General features: G+C 35.2%; 1 long non-coding RNA gene across 1 annotated transcript in view; it reads left to right on the top strand.

Moving 5' to 3' along the window:
* The first annotated feature begins 4,553 nt into the window (after positions 1 to 4,553).
* Positions 4,554 to 20,118, top strand: part of LOC130455612 (uncharacterized) — a 36,821-nt gene continuing 21,256 nt past the window's right edge. Inside the window, exon 1 of the long non-coding RNA XR_008913671.1 lies at positions 4,554 to 5,319. This is a non-coding gene — a long non-coding RNA (uncharacterized LOC130455612). The remainder of the gene's footprint in view (positions 5,320 to 20,118) is intronic.

Below are 20,118 nucleotides of genomic sequence, written 5' to 3'. Positions count from 1 at the left end.
AAGCTTGACTTAGGACAGCCCAGGGGGTCTATCAGTTGTTTCTGATTTGTCACTTGCTAGCACATGTCTGTCATAGGCCATCCTTCTCAACACTTAATCCTTAAGTAGTGGTGTAGACATTCCTGGTTGCTAGACTAAGCAAGGTGGAGTAAATCTAAAATTCACACTATTATCCCTCTAATTTCTCTTCCTATTTTCCTGATTTTCCCCCTATGATTCATAGTTACATGGCCTTTCTTACAACAGAAATAGAATTGTATTGACTCTCTGTCTGCCAGGGTCCTTGGCTTTTATGTCAAAAGTACTGTAATAGTGGGATTTGGTAGGGGAATGAACAAGAAGGAAACATAAAAAATCAGGTTTATTTTTATGGGAAAGGGAGGAAGTAAAAGGTGTTAGGGGAATTATTACAATTAATCTTAAACCCTAATTTCTATAAATTTATATTAACCTATCTTATCTAAGTTAAAGCAATAAGTTTCCCCAATAACCAAATCTCACAAGTGGAGTCTAATCAAATGGGCTGGGATCTTCAGATGAAAACTGTCAAAAACAGGTCCAGTGGAGAAGTGGGTCCTCAGTCCTCTGTTCAAGCTGCCAGCAGCCAGTTCAAAAGATTCCTCTCTTCAACCATTATCACCAAAAGCCAGAAACCTGTTTTCAAACCTCCAACCCAAGGTCCTTCAGAAGAGAAGTGCCAAGACTGTTGGGACCTTATAATCTTTACCCAGAATCTGACCTTTAGGCTCCCATGTGACTCTGTCACATGCTCCTGTCAATCACTCTAACGTTTGCATTACACAGTCTTTTGCAAATGTCCTCTCCCTATCACATCCCCCCCCCTTTTGCACAATTCAAAAATCGTGTTGGAAACACAATTTTTGTATTTGTGCACAATCTAAAATACTTACCAATTACCTAAACTAATAAATCTACCCAAAATAACAAACAACCTACACTCAACTATCTTACTCTAACTAATACTAACCTATTCTAGGGAATTTAACAAGGAAAAGGAATTAAATAATAAACAAGTACAAATGTGAAACAGAAGCAAAAGCAAAACAGCAAATAACATCAAACAAAGATGAACATAACTTCCATGCAAACATCAAACTCAAAATACTCTTATCAGCTAATACGGAAATTTTACTACTGTTGCAGTACTTTAACATCAAACTTAGAGAAATTTTTTTTGAAAACTACAATAAACACAACATTGCATAAGTTTTACACTGAAAATCAAACCAAACATTAAACTCACTTATGAAAATGCATGTAACACTAGATATAAGTGAGCTATGTATATAATTTACATATATACAATATATACATACATGTATGCTCTACATGTGCATGTATATACACTTATGTACACTTTGTATACACATATATTTACATATATACATACACTATAATACAATTAATTTACAATCCTATTATACATCCTATTTATATATATTTACATATTTATAATTTTGTTTAATATGTGATGTCATATGCTGTCTGGGTTGTGTAATGTATGATGCAGTGCAAATTAGTATCTAATTTTCTTATCTTATTTTCCTTAATCCTACCTAACTAATCCCTATCTTTAAAATATTGTCTAACTAGATTTCTATACTTAAACTAAATCTAAGTATCTAACTACATTTTGTTAATAACTACCTTATTTATAGCTAATAATAACACTGTTAGTACCCTAACTATACATTGTTTCACTCATTTAAGTAGTGATTCAATGTAACCTAACCATTTTTGTTTTGTTATGTTGTTACTTTTGCTATGTTGTTTTGCTATTTCAATGTCAGTGTTACTGTTATGTCAGAGTTATGTTACTGTTGAATGCAATGTACTTACCCCTACTTCGGATCTTTCTCTTCTATCCCCCTTCTTGAATAGTTATTCTTTTGCAATTCCATAGTAGTAAATATATTTGTGTTTGTATGTGAATAAATGCTATGTTATTTTGTACTATAATACATTAGCCCAAAGTATCAATTCATTTGTCCATTTAGCCTGTAATCTTCATTGCAAATTTTTCAAAGTCTTTAAATTTATAAATTTTCAGTCTTATAACACTGTCCATTAATTCCTGAATTTTCTCTTCATCTGCATTGTCCTCTTCTATCCTCTTCTGCAGGGAATGGTTCTCTCCTTACTGATCTTTTTGACTATAGACTCAATTTGACTTTTGATTCTAACTTTCTGCAATCTCTTCTTAATTTTCTTCTTCTTTGATGATTTGTACATTTTCATTATTTATACCATATGCTAATTTTATATATGAACAATGATACCATGAATCTCTACCCAATACTTAATGAAGATGGAGAAACTAACACAATAGTGTAAGGACCTAACCAACTCTCTTGTGTTGCTGATGTTTTAGCATTTTTTTTTACATATGCCATATCTCCTGGTTTGTAATTATGAAGAGAATAATCCAATGGACCAGTTTCAATTAATACTACCATATCATGTAATTCCTTTAGTCTTTGTTGTAAAGCACTTAAGTAAAAAGCAAGTTGACAATCTCCTTCTGAGAAATATGTATAGACTGTCTTACAAGTTTTTGCCTGTAGTGGAGCATGTCCAAAGAGCATTTCATAGGATTATATATGTAAATCTGCTCTTGGTCTCATACACAGGTAAAACAAAGCTATGGGAAGAATCTCTGGCCACTTGAGATGAGTTTCAGCACAGATCTTCCCCACCATAGTCTTTAATTCCTTATTTATACACTCCACTTGCCCTGAACATTGTGGATGATAAGGAACATAATATTTTGGCGTTATTCCTAGATTTTCATAGACTCTTTTCAGGATGTCTTGAGTAAAATGTGATCCCTTATCAGAGTATATTGTTAGTGGTATTCCAAATCTAGGTATAATTTCCTTAATCAACACTTTCACCACAAAGTTAGCTGCATTTGTATTTGCTGGAAAAGCTTCAGGCCATTTGGTTAATCTATCAACAATTACCAAACAAAACTTATATCTTCTAGCTTTTGTCATGCTGATGTAATCAATCTGCAGACTTTCAAATAGACAATATGCTAAAGGTCTACCACCTAAACCTTTCTGTCTGAATGCCTCTTGATTGAATTTCCGGCAAACAGAACAGCTTGAGCAGATCTTATTTGCTACAGTACTTATTCCAGGAGCTACCCATTGTCTCTTTATGGTATCAATTTCAACTTCTGTACCAAAATGACCTTTTGTGTGAATGGCTTGACACAAATAAGTATATAGGTCTTTTGGTAACAGCAGCTTTCCAGTATCTGCTAACCATATACCATGTTCTTTTCTTGCTTCAAACTTCTCCTTCCATTTTTGTATTTCTGAGTCTACATAAGCTTTTTCTAGATCATCAGATTTTATAGTTGGTAAGTACCTGACATACACTGGAGCATTTTTGGCTGCAAATTTCACAGTTATATCAGCTCTATGATTTTCTTTAGTAATTGAATCTCTGCCATAAGTATGACTTCTACAATGGATTACCACTAGCTGTTCTGGCGTCTGGATAGCATCCAACAACTCATTTATTACTTCTGCATGAGCAATTGGTTTTCTCGAAGCAGTAGTAAAACCTCATTGTTTCCAGATCTTTCCTGTAGCATGACACACTGAAAAAGCATAACGGGAGTCTGTATACACATTTGCCCTTTTACCATCAGCCAGAAGACATGCTTGCTTTAAAGCAACCAATTCTGCACATTGAGCACTAATGTTACTAGGTAACATTATCCATACCACAGTGTCTCAAATTCTATGACAACTGTAGCACCTATACATTTAATTCCATTATATAAATATGAAGAACCATCTATGAATAAAACCAAATCTGGATTTTTGATTGGAGTGTCTTTTAAATCCATGCTTGGCATATCCACTAGATCTACTACTTCTACACATTCATATAATGGTTCACCATTCTTTGGCCAATCTAGAAGAAGTGTTGCCAGATTTAATACACTACACCTTTTCAACTCGATGTTTTCACTACCTAGAAGTATAATTTCATACTTAGATATTCGTTGGTTGGAATAAGCTTGAGTACAAAATATCCTCATTAGTGCTTCTATTTGATGTGAATAAAATACCATCAATGTACATCCTAAAACTAAATCTGAAGACTTCTGAACTAACACAGCTGCAACAGCTACATTCCTTAAACAAGGAATTGTACCTGCAACAATTGGATCTAGCTGACAACTACAGTATCCAATTGGATGGTAACTTTATCCTAAAGTCTGTGTCAGTACACCAGATGCAATTCCTTTTGTCTCATTCACAAATAATTGAAAAGGTTTAGTATAGTCTGGGATTCCAAGAGCAGATAAAAATCACTTCCTTGGGGGCAGCTGGGTAGCACAGTGGATTGAGAACCAGTCCTAGAGACGGGAGGTCCTAGGTTCAAATCTGGCTTCAGCCACTTCCCCGCTGTGTGACCCTGGGCAAGTCACTTGACCCCCATTGCCTAGCCCTTACCACTCTTCTGCCTTGGGGCCAATACACAGTATTGACTCCAAGACGGAAGGTAAGGGTTTAAAATAAAAAAAAAATCACTTCCTTAAGCTTACTTAATGTTTGCAGATGTTCAGGTTTTAGTTTTGTACTTCATAAAATCCAAGATTTAAATTTTGTTTGAGATAGATCTTCAGAGAAGAAGCTTGCTAACTAACTGAATCCAGAGAATGAACTGTTTGCAGAAAGATATCCAAACCTTTTCACTACAGGAAGATCCAGAATGAACTTTGGGGTGCAGTTGATTGAATTTATTTTGAATGTACACTCTTATGCCAAAGGGGACTGCCCCCTAACTGGTTTTTGTCAATGCACCCAGCAAAACATTGGTTTGCTGTCTTTCTCTCTCCTCTGTTTCCCCTAATCTACAACTATTGTAGTTTTCCTCTTGGAGGGAAAAATTTTGTATACACATGCAGTTAGAATTTTTCGGGGTACAGTATGCTTATGTTTAGTGATCAATTAGGGAGACTAGTCCCCCAATCATCATCAGGGGGGATTGTGAATTTTAAAATCTCCATCTTGCTTGGTCTAGCACCCAAAATTGTGCACACTCACACCACACAAGCATGTGCTAGTCCATGACAAATCAGAATTAACTAACTGCCCACCTGGGCTGTCCTAAGCCAAGCTTGAGCCACAATTGGCACTTGTGAGGCACAGGAAGTGAGGTAGGGAACATCCTCTGGAATTCACTCACTTCCTGTGGAGAGAGCTAGGTGGGAGTTCATGCTAGGAGCTTGAGGAGGGAGGAGGCCCACAGACAGCTTCCCTTCAAATTGGTCAAGTGAGTCAAGGACTGATTTTTTTCTCTACCTTGGCCCTTTGGGCCTAATCTCCCTCTAATCTCCCTCTGGCTTGGCCAGAGGTTGAGTTAACCCCTTTCCCTTTTCTCCTCTCTCCTCTCCCTCTCCCTTTTTCTTACTCCCATTGTGATTAAACCACCATAAACTCCATTCTGACTTGAGTGTTTCATTTTAGGAATTTCATAAGTAAATTCCTTGGTGACCATAAATTAATATTATAACAACCTTTAAAGGTGATTTTCACCTTAACAGTTTCAGAGGTTCTGGTTCTGTATTCCTGGTTGGATCTGTTAAACATTTAGTAATTTCACTATACCCCAGGTATCCATTGTCTTCAGAAACTACTTGTTCCAAGAAACAGCTCTGAGTTGCTTCTTGGTCTTAGGTGCACTCAGTTTCTGTATATCAGCTATTCTTTTCTTAGTGATACTTCTGGAACCCTCTGACAACACAAAACCAAGATACTCAATGTGAGGTAATACCCACTGAAGTTTTATCTTATAAATTTTATATCCACATTTATATAATTCAATCAAAAGACTCTTTCTATGTCTGAAACATTCTTTAGCAGATAGAGATGCTAGGAGACTATCATCTACAAATGTACTATTTTACTCTCTTTGAATGTTATCGTTTTAAGGTCTCTGTTCAAAATTTGGGAGAATTGACTTGGAGAATCACAGAAACCTTGTGGAAGACAAGTCCAGGTCCCTTGTGAAAGCAAAAATCTTTTGAGAATTCTCATGAATTGGAATCGAGAAAAACACTGAACACAAAACTACCATGATTAAATATCTTGCTTGACTTGGAATGGATGAGATTATAGCAGCTGGGCTTGGTACTATAGAATGTGTCTTTATTACATGATCATTTACAGCTCTCAAATCTTGTATGAATCTGTAGACAATTATGACATCTTGATCTAGTTTTTGCTTTTTTATTGGAAGCATGGGCATCTTGTATTCTGAGTATTATGATCCCTTGTTGAATTAGGAATTCAGTGATAGTTCTTATCCCTTCTATAACTTCTTTACTCAAAGGGTATTGATGAACACAAGGAACTGGTCCTTCCTTGGTTCTCACTGTTATTGGAGTACCTGGTTGTATTTTGGTCCAGCAACATGCATTTTGGCACTGATTAACATATCTGCTTTGATTATTATTATTATTGTTATTCCATCTGTTGTTATTATTATAATTATTACTCCAATTATTGTATTGTCTATTAAAACCATTATTTCTATTTAGTTGCCTTCTGACTTGATTTCTGAACCTGCAGTCTCAATACAGATGTCTGATGTAATAATTAAAAATAATATTTCTACCCAGTTATATAGTCATAAAGTTTATTGGAAATGGTAGACAACTACTCCTCTAAGTAACCTGACCACATGGTGCCTAGCCTGCATCTCCCTTCCTCATTTCTTCCCTCATCTGCCTGCTCTGTCTCTTCTTGGCTCTACCTTTCAATTCTCCCAGTTCTCCTCCTTGCAGCCCCCAACCTTGACTTTTATCAAAATACTGAACTTACACAGACATAACCCTAGAGCAGCTGTGGTATGTCAGGAATGTTTGATAGACATGTAAAGCTCCTCAGGAGGGGGAGGGGATAAACTTCCTTTACACACCAACCTGATCACAAAGGAAACAGTGCATAGGGCCTGATCTCCTCTCACTAGGCTTATAGTTTTTATTATACTTTTGCTGCACAGATCTCAAAGCAGCCACAGCCTTTACTTCCTTAATTTTACTTTCCTTAGCTTTCATTTCAGCTTCCCTTAATTTTCTTTTCAAATCCTCAACAATGAAATCCCTATCATCAGCTTTTTCTTCTGGAACATTTGTCAAATAAGTAGCCTTTCTCCTCAATTCTACAGATCAAGCTCTTCCCAATCTGGGTAATTTGACTTAAAGAATTGTCTAACCTTTGGAACTGCATTCTTCACAAAGACACATTTGATGTGGGCAATGGTACCTTCTTCAAGTGCATCCATCCCCAATAGAGGTTCAGCTGCCTCGGTTATTCTTTCCAGGAAAACCACAGGTGCTTCAGATACCTTTTGCTTTATGACCTCAAATTCTGACCAAGCATTGGGCCTTTTTGTATATCTCCCCATAACATCTAGGATTGCATCTCTCGCTTCAATTAGCATATCATATACCCCGTTGTCTGCATTTCAAGCTCTCTGGCCATGATTGTAACAACGGATCTGATCTTGTCTCTTCTATAAACTTATTTCTCTCTCTCTTAGTTAGGACCTCTTTCATTAAAAGAGCAAAATCATTACAATCAGGATCATATAATTCAATTGCCCTACACGTTTCCTTAATCACTTTATTTGGCTTGTCACTAAAATTTGGGGTTCTCCTTTTAATGAATTCAAGGTCCTCTGGGGAAAATATTTTGTGATTTCTAATCTTATGCACCCCATTCTTTGTAACCACTGGCAAATCTCTTAGGGACATAAATTCACTATTCCTGCTGCTTCTTCTTACTCCAACCTATTTAACCTTTTTCCCTTATTGTTTATATTGTTGTTATCATTTCCACATCCTAGGTTCATATTAATGTTATTCATAAAGTGTTACAGTGTATCCATTTGTTGTTTCATGTGCATGACGATAATTTTCAAGTCAGAATCCCTTTTACACCAAGCTACTACATCTTTTAGCCAATTTCCACAAATGCACAAAGAGGCACAAGACTTGTATACAACGTACCCACAGATAACAGTAAGGGGAACATAGGCCATTACATCACATAACTTAATATCTATTACAGGCTTCGTACAGTCCATTTGAACTATGTAATGACAATAATTAGGGAAAGATACAAATACAAAATAAGTAATACACATTATATATTCACATAACAAAATTAACATAGTATTTAACATGCCTGATGACATGTTAGCATCCATAGGTACAGTAGAATTTAAAATAATATTGATACAATGTTCTTTATACATACAACAAATAAGATATTACTATTCTTTTTCAAATTAAAAAAAAAACAGTTTTTCTAAGATGGCCACTCCAAGATGACTGCTGGGAGTATGTGATACAGTCAAACTAATCCCCCTTGAGCAAGTCAGGCCCTCAGAATTCTATTTGACTTTCCCTCTGAGCTCCTAGTAGCTCATAGAGGATTTAGAATGTTGGTTCAAATTGAACTCCCTATGGCTACTTTACTAAACTTAAGAAATACTATACATATACTATACATACAATAAACCTAGCTGGCTCTGCCAAACTGTAATAGTGGGATTTGGTAGAGAAATGAACAAGAAGGAAACATAAAAAAAATTAGGTTTATTTTTATGGGAAAGGGAGGAAGGAAAAGGGGTTAGGAGAATTATTAGAGTGCCATGATTTCCTCAATTACATTTGATAAGATAGGGGCTAACATAACTGCCCCTTTTCCCTTGTCCTGTCTTTTCCTGTCCAAATCTTCATTTCCCACTCTTTCCTTTTCTACCCTCTCACAGCCCTCAAAAACATATAGTGTTGTTCTCTTCATTGCTTTATATCCATGCTCTGGATATTTCTTATGAAAATATTCTCTAATTAGGGGGAAGAGTGATTTACAAAATGGTTTCTAATAATCTGAGAATCCATCTGTTTTGAGGAATCAAGCCAAAGGTATCTAGCTCCTAATTCTACAATTCTATCATAAAAATGTTCATCTTTTTTTACTATATATTCAAATTTTGCTCAGTACTCTGGTCTTGAGGAACAAGACTTCTGTCTTCACATAATTGTATATAGCCTTCAGCTATGTTCATGTCCCATTTTGAGTGCTTTAAAGGCCATTTTTTTTTTGCATTTTCATCTTGAGAATTATTAGTAGCAGCAAGGAAGGTCTATCTCATTCAGTAAGTAAGACATGCATGAGATCATTACATCAACCCAACTTGTGTTATAAGTCCTAAAAATATTTTCAAACTGCTTGATTACAAGCAAGGGTTCAACATCAAAGGAAGGAATACATTCCACCTATCTATGAATATCACTGCAGCTAAAAGGTACATGATTTCCTATTGTTACTAAATTTACTCTATACCCATGTGTGAGAATTTCTCTCAGAGGAAATAAGCCTTTATTTGGGGCTACATTGGTACTTACTAGGAAGTCTGAAGTTTGGATAAAGACAGAACATAAGAAATGTGGATTAGGAGGTGGGAGGAGGAGGAAGAACAGAAAGCAAAAGGAGTGGAGCAGAAGGAAGGAGAGGGGGGAGGGGAAAAGAAGTACAGAGGGGGAGGGGGAGGAGAAGAAAAAAAAAAGAAAGCAGAGGGGAAGGAGGAAGAGGATGAGAAAGGGAAGGGACAGGAGGAAAAGAAAGATCAGAAGGAGGAGGAGCCAAAGGAGGAAGGAAAGGATAGAGAGAAGGAACTGGAGAAGGAAGAAGAGGAGGGGAAATGGAAGGAGGGGGAAGAGACCAGGTTCAGACTCCAAGATCAATGGAGGCAGAGGCAGAAGGAAGGATATCATCAGGGATGGGGGAGGAGATGGAGAAAAATGGAACATTGTAACATCATTTTGATTGCCAGCTCTCCTTTGGAAGGACATAAAGCAGGGCTTTGGGTGAAGGGAAACAAAAGGTGAAGGAGGTTCAACAGAAAGTTTGGGGGAACAAGAAGGTGTAGAGATTAGCCTCGTAGAGTTGTCCAGAAAAAAACTCAAACAAACCAGTAATAAAATTCCTTGGAATTATCTGTTCCTATAGCCATCTTTAATTACTTTAATTCCTTATAGTCTAATGAACCATATCTAAGCCATGAGAAAACACATTTTGACCAAGTTTTACAGAATTAAATTCCTTCCTTCCTCATAATTCATAGCTCTTTGCTAATACCCTCATCTTCCCATGAAATTAAAACTCTACACAAACTTTCTTTGGGGATCCTTTAAGGAATTATTTTCAGGATCTATGAAGCATTTTCTGTTGTCTAAACTTTAAAATTTCTAGAAGGGAAAAAACAAAAAAAAATGGATTTTCTGATCTTACTCAACTTTAAATTTGTTCCTGAAAAGGTCTTATTTTAAAAATCTACCTTAAATTTTCTCAAGCTACCATGTGGTCTCCACAAAGCACCCTAAGCACTGACTAATTTTAAGTGAAAAAATGGAACTAAAAAGGAAAGTCATCCTTTCTCCACTCAAATAACACTGATCCCTTACTCTAAAAAGCTTTCTACTTCCCCATATTCTAACAATCTAATTTAAAAGAACACAAGATTGAGATCTCAACAAGTCAATCCTTAGCATGACTGCTGTCATGTCTCAGGATCTTGGAAGTAAAAAAAATCTATTTTTAGCAAGTTAATTTTGTGAAAAAAAATGAGGGGAAGAGGAAAGGAAGAGAAGAAAAGAAAAGAAAAGAAAAAATAGAAGGCATGTCATCCCTTTGTGGTCACCATATTGTTATAAAAAATTAATCTAAAGATTTATTACCAGATTTATAAGCATTTATTAGTAAATAGAAAGAGAGAAATAGATTTCAGCCTTTCTAACTTTCAGTAAAAATCTGTTCCTCCCTTACAGCTGGCACTCTGAGCCCCCCACTTGTCAGAGATGGCTAGGTGAAATAAGAGCAAGCCCAGAGACAGAGTTAATTCAGAGACTATCTGGTGAAAGAAAAAGGTCCTCTGCTTCCTACACTAGCTTTTCAAAAAGCCATATCCTCTTTCCATAGCAACACAGATACTAAAGTCGGGATGCTGATGTTGGCTGAGCTGGGATACAACATCAGGGCATCAGACATGTGACTCTGGTTCCTACATTGAGTCCCTAGAGCACTCAGGATCAAATCTGGAATGGAGGACCCTTAAATATTTACCTTACACATCAACTATCTCTAACTTAATAGTTAAGTTTTAGACTGAAATTCTTAATTTTTCTGAGTCACAGACTCAGGTAGTTTGGAACACAGGTAGTTTGGGAAAAAATAGATGGGATTTTATAGAAATGAATTATATTTAAATCAAATTCTGTGACCCTCCACTAGTCTGTTAATCCTGTTTGCCTCGGTTTCTTCATGTGCAAAAAAATGATCTGGAGAATGAAATGGCAAATGGCTCTAGTATCTTTGCCAAGAAAACCTCCAATGTGACTTGGGATGTCATTGGGAAGAAAAATAATATAACATAGGCAAAGGTCATTAAGTTTGATGGAAATAACTAAATTTTAAAACTCAGACTAACTCTCCTGAAAGTTGTCTGAAGTTATAAAAGTTATTTGCTTTTAGTTGTCCAAGTAGTAAATGGCAAAGGCAAAATTTGAATCCAGCCCTTTCTGAGTCCATGGCCAGTAGGGTATTGAACAATATGCCATAATAAATAAAACACAAGATCTCTAGCAGACCTAAGTACAAATACATGTTCATACACACACACACACACACACACACACACACACATTCACAGAGAAAGGGGAATAAGCATTTCTATGATTCCTATAATATTCCAGACACTGTGCTGATTTCTTTACAAATATTATCACATTTGATGTTCACAACAGCCTTACATAACAGGTACTACTATTATCCCTATTTTACAGTAGAGGAAATTAGGGTAAATAGAAATTAAGTGAGTGACTTGCCCAAGATCTGTAAGATAGTAAGGATATGAAGATGGATTTGAATTCCAATCAACCTTCCTCACTCCAGGCCCATATTTCTACTTACTGTGCCAACTAGCTATCTACTAGCAATATGACCCTACGCAAATTAATTTCTCTATTTAAATTCTCTAAAATGAAGTATCCTCTCAGGTCCATTCTGGCCCTAAATCTATGATCCCAAGCCAGACCATTTCTCAGAAGTTAATTATAGATGTGAAATAGACAAACAATTTTGTTCCCTTAATCCTAGAGTGGCCATATAAATATTTTTAAAAGAAGTTGAAATGAAACTGACATACCCATTTCAGTTCATGATGCAGTCTAAACCCCACATGCAAATAAGTACTCAATGCACAAGCAAAACCTCAGAAGTTGTGACCCAGAGAATTCACTATTGCTGGCATTAAATGGCCTAGCTCTAATGTCCTTGAGTCTCTTGGGAAAGATGCTTTCTGAAGCCTTAGTACTTCTCATCCCAGACCTAATAGCAATAAGAATTATTATTATTATAATAGTGGATATTATTATAATTATTATATCTTTTCTGTTGTTTTTGCTTATTTGTGGCTGATTCTTCCTGATCCTATTTGGGGTTTTCTTAGCAAAGATACTGGAGTGGTTTCCATTTCCTGCTCCAGCTCATTTTACCTCATTATACCTTTAACACATCACAGAACCTTAATTGTGCATAGTACTGTGGTCTTACCTACAGAAGGATGCCTGGGAGATTAGAATCTTTAATTTGTATAATAAAATTTTTTATTATTCAAATAATTATACAAATACAAATTATGATAATTATTGTTTTTATACAAATCAAAGTCTCTAGTCACACAAGCTTCGTTCTGTAGTCAAGATCACACTACTGTACAAAATTAAGATTTTTGTGGCATACAAAAGCTGATCCTGCTTCTTTGATAAGGGGATCTTAGTTTAATTTTCCAACATGTGGCTCTGATATGTCTGGGTCAATCACTCTAGACTTGAAATAGTGTGTGTGGGCCAGATGCAGAACTTGGCTGAGCTTCCTGTTGAAGTCACTACCCTCCTCTAAAAATTCTTTAAATACTGGAAAAAGACTTTTTGTTTTTGTTCTTTAAAAAAAAAAGACAACACTTTTAAAAAAATAATAGAAGAGCTTAGGGAACTTAAACAATACTAAATGTGCTGGAATAATCAGGATATTTCCTAGAAGGTGGGAGCAGTGAGGTGGTTCAGTGGATAGAGACTCAGGCCTAGATAGAAGAGGTCCTGGATTCAAATCCAGCTTCAGACACTTGCTAGCTGTGTGACCCTGAGGAAGTCACTTAACCCCAGTTACCTAGCCTTTACCACTCTTCTACCTTAGAACCAATATTTGTATGGATTTTAAGACAGAAGATAAGGGTTTAAAACAAAAAGGCAGCAAAATGACACAGTGAAAAGAAGACTATACATGGAGTCAGGAAAACTTAAATTCAGATATAGCCTCAGACCCTTACTAGCAGTGTGACTCTGGGCAAGTCATTTAACCTCTATTTGCCTCAGTTTCCACAACAGTAAAAATTAGGATAATAATAGCATCTACTTCAAAGGCTTGTTGTGAAGATCAAATGAAATAATATTGTAAAGTGCCTGACACCTCATATGACATGCTACATAAAATTAGGTAACTGACATGATACATAAATGCTTAAATTCTTCATCTGTAAAGAGAGGGGAGAAGGAATGTATTAGAATAGATTATTTCAGAGGATTCTTCTAAAACTCTATAATTTTATGAATCATTCAGCCTATTTTTATTTTTTTAATTATTGGGGATTTATTGATGTTATTTTCTTTTGTATGACATCTTTTCTTTCCAAAGACTCCCCAAACCCTATCCTACCCATAGAACTCAGGATTATAACAAATAAATATTGTTGAGCAAAGCATATCAATACATTGGCCTTGTTTGAGAATGTGAATGCAGCTAGAAAGCTCAGTGGATAGAGATCTAGGACTAGAGATAGGAGGTCCTGGATTTAATCTGACCTCATACACATCCTAGCTATGTGACCCTGGGCAGGTCACTTAACCACATTGCCTAGCCCTTACCTCTCTTCTGTCTTAAAATGGTTACTTAGAATCAGTTCTAAGGCAGAAGATAAGGGTTTGTGTGTGTGTATTCCCTACTCACCATTCATTACAATGACCATCAAGGTCATTGGAAGAGAGAGTGAAATTGATGACTTCAAGCAATTCTACCTCCCTTAAATCTAATTTGTATCCCTCTATGATGTCATTGGTCCCCATTGAAATGTTTATTCCAGAGACATTTTCAAGCAAGAATAAAAGACAATGCTTGGTGTTATTGACATAAAATATCACCAGTTTCTGATCCTACACATTATATGGAGTATGTTATATGTGAGCATCACATCTTACTGTCGGAGTCGAAGTAAGGAGGCCAGGTTTGAAGCCAGTCATACCACTGTCTTGTTGGGACTATTTTTCCATCTATAAAATAAAAAAGAAACTAAAATAAAAGGCCAGTTTATGTAATACCCCTTTTTAAAAACCCTTACCTTATATCATAGAATCAATACTAAGCACTGATTCCCAGGTAAAAAAGCAGTAAGGGTTAGGCAATGGGGGTTAAGTGACTTGCTAAGGCTCACACAGCGGGGAAGTGTCTGATGCCAGATTTGACTTCAGGTCTAGTCCTCTATCCAAAAAAGTCATCCAACTGCCCCTTATAACAGCCTTCTAATAAGAACCTTTTTCATTAAATAAAAATGGCAGAGAAAAAATGCCATGGAGTCTTTATTATCTTTAAGGAGAAAGGCAAATAACTAATGCCTTTTCTACTATAATTATTCAAATACAATCATTTAAAAATAAAATTCTTGGGGTAATTGGCCAATTTTCCCTTTGTATAATGTTTGAATTGTTTTGTTTTGTTCTGTTTTCAGAATAAAAACCTCATTTCCACTCCATTCTGTAAAAGGAAGATTTTTACAGGATTTTAATTTAATCCTACAATACACCAAAGCAATAATTTACTCTATTGCACCCTAGTGGCCTGAAAGAATTAATGCAGCTTTCCTTGTTGGCTAACATCCAGTGTCTACAAAAAAAAGAAAATCTGGCTCCACATAGAAGTTTTGATTTTCCTTTACCAGTGTATTGTCTATACCACCAAGTACCTAAGTCTGGAATTTAATCATTTGGACATCGATTGTCTGAGCAGGCCAGAAATTTTGCTAGACTTTGTTTTCCTGTTAAGAGGTTTGGCTTCCCTTAGCTTTAGTTGCAGAAAGGGTTTTGGCATAAAGACTTTAAAGTCATTTACATTTTTAAAAATCATGTGTCTGCCTTTAAGAAGGATGCTGTGTTATTTATGGCATCTCCTTCCCCACACTACTCCCTCCGTCTTTCATGGAAATTGGAGTATTTTGAAGACTTGGATTTGCCTTCATATACTGAATTTGGAGATGAAGAACCCAGACTCTAATTCTAGCTCTATCATTATTACTTGTGTGACTTTGAACAATCAATCAATCACATATATTTATTAAGAGCTTACTACACATCTGCTAAGGGTGTCATTTACATATATAACATAATCTCTCAAGGCCTCAGTTCTTCATCTGCAAAATGAGGCAGGTGGGCTTAATGATCTCTCAATTTCCTCCCAGCTCTAACATCAGTATTTCTAGGAGAAAGATAAAAGGAAGAGGAAGAATATCTTATAAGCAAATTGAGATATAGATGATTAGTGGCTTGGGTCAGGAAATATCTTGGGGGGAAAAAAGACCCAATAGACTATGAGCACCATGAGGGCAGAGGCTTTTTGGTTTTATTTTGATTTGTTTTTGTAGACCCAGTATCTCACAAATAGTTCTCAATAAATGTTTCCTCAATGATTATCCAATCAGGCCTCACTCCTTCTGAAAAATAACATTTCCAAAAATATTTGAAATCCTTTTCCAATACTCTAACTAAAATATATTCTTCTGGATTAAGTGTAAGCCAAAGGTCTATGACCATAAGCATAGTGTTTTTTTAATTGCTGCCACCCTCCTGCTCTTGTGTGGTTCTCTAAATTCTGCCTTTCCTTTTTCCTTCTCCTTCCATCCCTTCATATTCATTTCCTTTTTATCCTTTTATCATATTTCCTCCTCATCTTCCATTTTATTTAACTATGTTCATTATCACTAGTTTGGGGCATTTATTTTAGAAATTACCAGTTTGTGTGATTTTAATGGAATGGGAATTCATTCTGCCCACAAGGCTATAGAATTAATGTCATTTCTCACCAGCATTTGAAAAGAGTGTAAGACTCATAGTGACCAGGATAAGATGGAGTCCTACATAGTTAATTAATTGAGATAGCCCTAGGGCATTTGTGTAAAAGAGTATAGATAAGCATAATCATTTCATAGACCAAATCTCTTTCAGCAGGTACTTTTTAAGGAAAATGGGACAAAATTCCTACATGAGAGGAAATAACATTGAACATATATACTACAAGAAAAACAATTACCTAATGAATTCCTGGATAACTTTCAGTCTGCTCTGAATCTATGAGGTTCTGCCACTAAAAACAGTGGGGAAAAAAAGAGACATATAATAAGTGATACAGAGCCACAAAATTCCCATCATGCATCAATTATGACTTTAGCCAAATAATTATAATATCTTGCCAAGAACCAATTAAAGTCATTGTTTTCCATAAGAGTTCTATCAATATGCAGGAAAAGGGGAGTAATTATAACAGCCAACTAAAAGCAAGGAATATCAGAACCCTCAAAAGAAACTTGAATTTGTGTGATTTCCAACTCCAATGGCTGGGATATTTTGATTATTCAAAATATTTTTTTCTTCTCTGAACTAGGCATTCATGATCTGAAAGTTCAACCAATTAGTCAAGTATTTTGAATATTCTCTAAGGGAAAGTATGAAAGAAAATAAAATTAAAAGCTACAAAAAATTAGAAAGTATAAGGCTTTACTATTCATATTCATCATTTTATCCCATAACTCCCTTACCCAACACCATATAAGTAGAATCAAAGGGGTCAATTCACCCATTGCAACTGATAAATACTAATTTTTTTAAAAAATTGGTCTGGACAAGTGATCTCATTAGTGTAAGGAAATGTCCATAAGAAAGCTCCCTCTGAATGCAAGCTGATTGGCAACTGCAATTTGCTGTCATGGATAGTTGCCTGGGGCAAGGAATTGGATGACTTGTCCAGGGTCATTCAGTTACCATATGTCAGAAACAGGCTTATTAGTCAAGTCTACTGACTATGATACCCTCTCTTTCTCAACTAGAGCCGGCTACTTCTTTTTGAGAATTAAAAGTGTGTACAAATTAGCCCACTTTATCCATTATATCTGCTGCTGGCCCTTGCCACCCGATTATGTTTCAGAATAACAACATGCATCCATCCACCTCAGCCATCTTACTATTTGCTTGTCTCACAGGTACCAGCGCATCCCCACTTTTTACCTGCCCTGAACAAAATTCTCTTCTCTGATCATCACTCTTCTATATATTTTATCTTCCCCTACTGTATTGTAAGCTCAATGAGGGCAGAGACTGTGTTTTTAAATATTGTTAGGTTTTTTCCAGATTATATGTAGATACAATTTTCAATAATCATTTTCTGACATTTTGAGATTCTCATTCTTTCCCTTCCCTCTTCCCAAAGATAGCAAGTAATATATAGGTAGTACATGTATTACTATACAATACATATTTTCATGTTTGTTATGTTGTAAAAGAAGACACATAGCACTTACACTAGAGAAAAATTCAGGGAGGAAATAAAATTACAAATTTGGTATGCTTCAATATGGATTCAAACTTCATCCGTTCCTTCTATAGCAATGGATAGCCTTTTTCATCATGAGTCCAAATTGCTCTCCACATCCCCTCCAACATTTAACATTTTCCTATTTTTTGTCATATTAAATAGTCTGATAGGTATGAGATAGTACCTCAGTTATTTTAATTTGCTTTTCCCTAATTAATAGTAATGTATACCATTTTTTCATATGACTAAAAATAATTTTAATTTTTTCATCTGAGAAATTTTGAATCCTTGTATCAATAAGGGAATTCTCTATATTCTTATAAATTTGACTCACTTCTCTATATAATTGAGAAATGAGGCCTTGCACAGAGATTTGTAATAAAAAATTTTCCCAGTTTGATGTTTTTTCTTCTAATCTTGGTTGCTTTGGCTTTGATTGTGCAAACCCTTTTAATTTATTAGAGTTAAAGTTATATGTTCTTTATATGTTCTTTATATTTATATTTATATCTTATTTGGACATAAATTCTTCCCTTATCTATTGATCTGACAGGTAAACTACTCTATGTTCCCCTAATTTATTTTTGGTTTCACCTTTTATTTCTAAATTATATATCCATTTTGATTTTCCTTTTTTATATGGTGTGAGGTGTTGGTATGTACCTAGTTTCTGCCATGCTGTATTCCAGTTTTCCCAACAATTTTTGTTAGTGAGATTTTATTCCAAAAGTTTGGATCTCTGTGTTTGTCAAACATTAGATTGCTAGTTGCTTACTTCATCCCATTGATCCATCTTTTAATTTATTTAATAACTTAGTTTTGATGGTTGCAGATTTATAATTCAGTTTGAAGTCTGGTACAGCTCAGCTACCTTCCTTCATATTTTTTTTTCATTAATTTCCTTGACATTCTTGGCTTTTTGTTCTTCCAGATGAATTTTATTCTTTTTTTCTAGCTCTATGAAATAATCTTTGAGTAGTTTGATTGGTATGGCACTGAATATATCAATTAATTTAGGTAGAATTGTAATTTGTATTATATTAGTTCAGCCTATTCATGAGCTATCAATGTTTCTCCAATTGTTTAGATCTGACTTTATTTACATGAAAAAGTATTTTGTAGTTGTGACCATATAGTACCTGGGTTTGTCTTGGCAGCTGGATATGTAGGTATTTTATATTGTCTATGGCTATTTTATAAGAGATTTCTCTCTCTGTCACTTAGTTTTGTATTTTATTGATAGCATAGAGAAATGCTGATGATTTATGTGTGTTTATTTTGTATCTCCAACTTTGCTAAAGTTGTTAATTATTTCAATAAGTCTTTCAGTTGGTTCACTAAATATACCATAGTATATTTATTATCTGTGAAAAGTGTTAGCTTTATTTCCTCATTGCCTACTCTAATTCCTTCAGTTTTTTCTTCTTCTCATATTGTTATAGTTAGCATTTCTAGTTTTGTTATTGATATAGTCAATTATACTGATGGTTTTCCTAATGTTGAACCATCCATACATTGCTAGTATAAAAACTATACTTTTATGATTTATGATCCTTGTCATATACTGCTGTAATCTCTGTTAGTGTTTTATTTAAACTTTTTGCATCAATATCCAGTAGGAGATTGGTCTATAGTTTTCTGTTTATCTTCCTGGTTTAGGTATAAACACCATATTTGTGTCATAAAAGGAATTTGATAAAACTCCTTCTTCAGCTATTTTTTCAAATAGTTAACATAATATTGGGTTGTTCTCTAAATGTTTTGTAGAATTCACTTATGAGGGGGCAGCTGGGTAGCTCAGTGGATTAAGAGCCAGACCTAGAGATGAGAGGTCCTAGGTTCAAATCTGGCCTCAGACACTTCCCAGCTGTGTGGCCCTGGGCAAGATCCCCATTGCCTAGCCTTTACCACTCTTCTGCCTTGGAATCAGTATTGATTCCAAGATGGAAGGTAAGGGTTTAAAAAATATATTTTAAAAAAAATTTTTAAGTCACTTATGAATGCATCTGGCCCTAGAGATTTTTTTCCTTAGGGAATTCATTGATAGCTTATTTGATTTCTTTTTCTGTGATAGAGTGTTTAAGTATTCTATTTCTTCTTATGTTAGTCCCATCAATCTATATTTTTAAAATATTTACTTCAATTAATTGTCAGATTTATAAGCATATAGTTGGACAAAAATGACTCCTAATAATTGCTTTACTTTACTCTTCATTGGTCTATCAAATCTAGGCTTTTTTCATCCTATTCACATTCATAATTATGACTATTAACTGCATGCATGTTTCCCTCCAACTTATTTTTCCCTTATTTATCCTTCTCTTTTTTAGCCTTTCCCTGTTCACAAATATTTTTTTTTCTGACTACCACA

Source organism: Monodelphis domestica, chromosome 7 (assembly GCF_027887165.1).
Source record: "Monodelphis domestica isolate mMonDom1 chromosome 7, mMonDom1.pri, whole genome shotgun sequence".
NCBI lineage: Eukaryota > Metazoa > Chordata > Mammalia > Didelphimorphia > Didelphidae > Monodelphis > Monodelphis domestica.
Note: the sequence above shows the minus strand (reverse complement) of the source record. Positions and strands in the feature narration are given on the sequence as shown.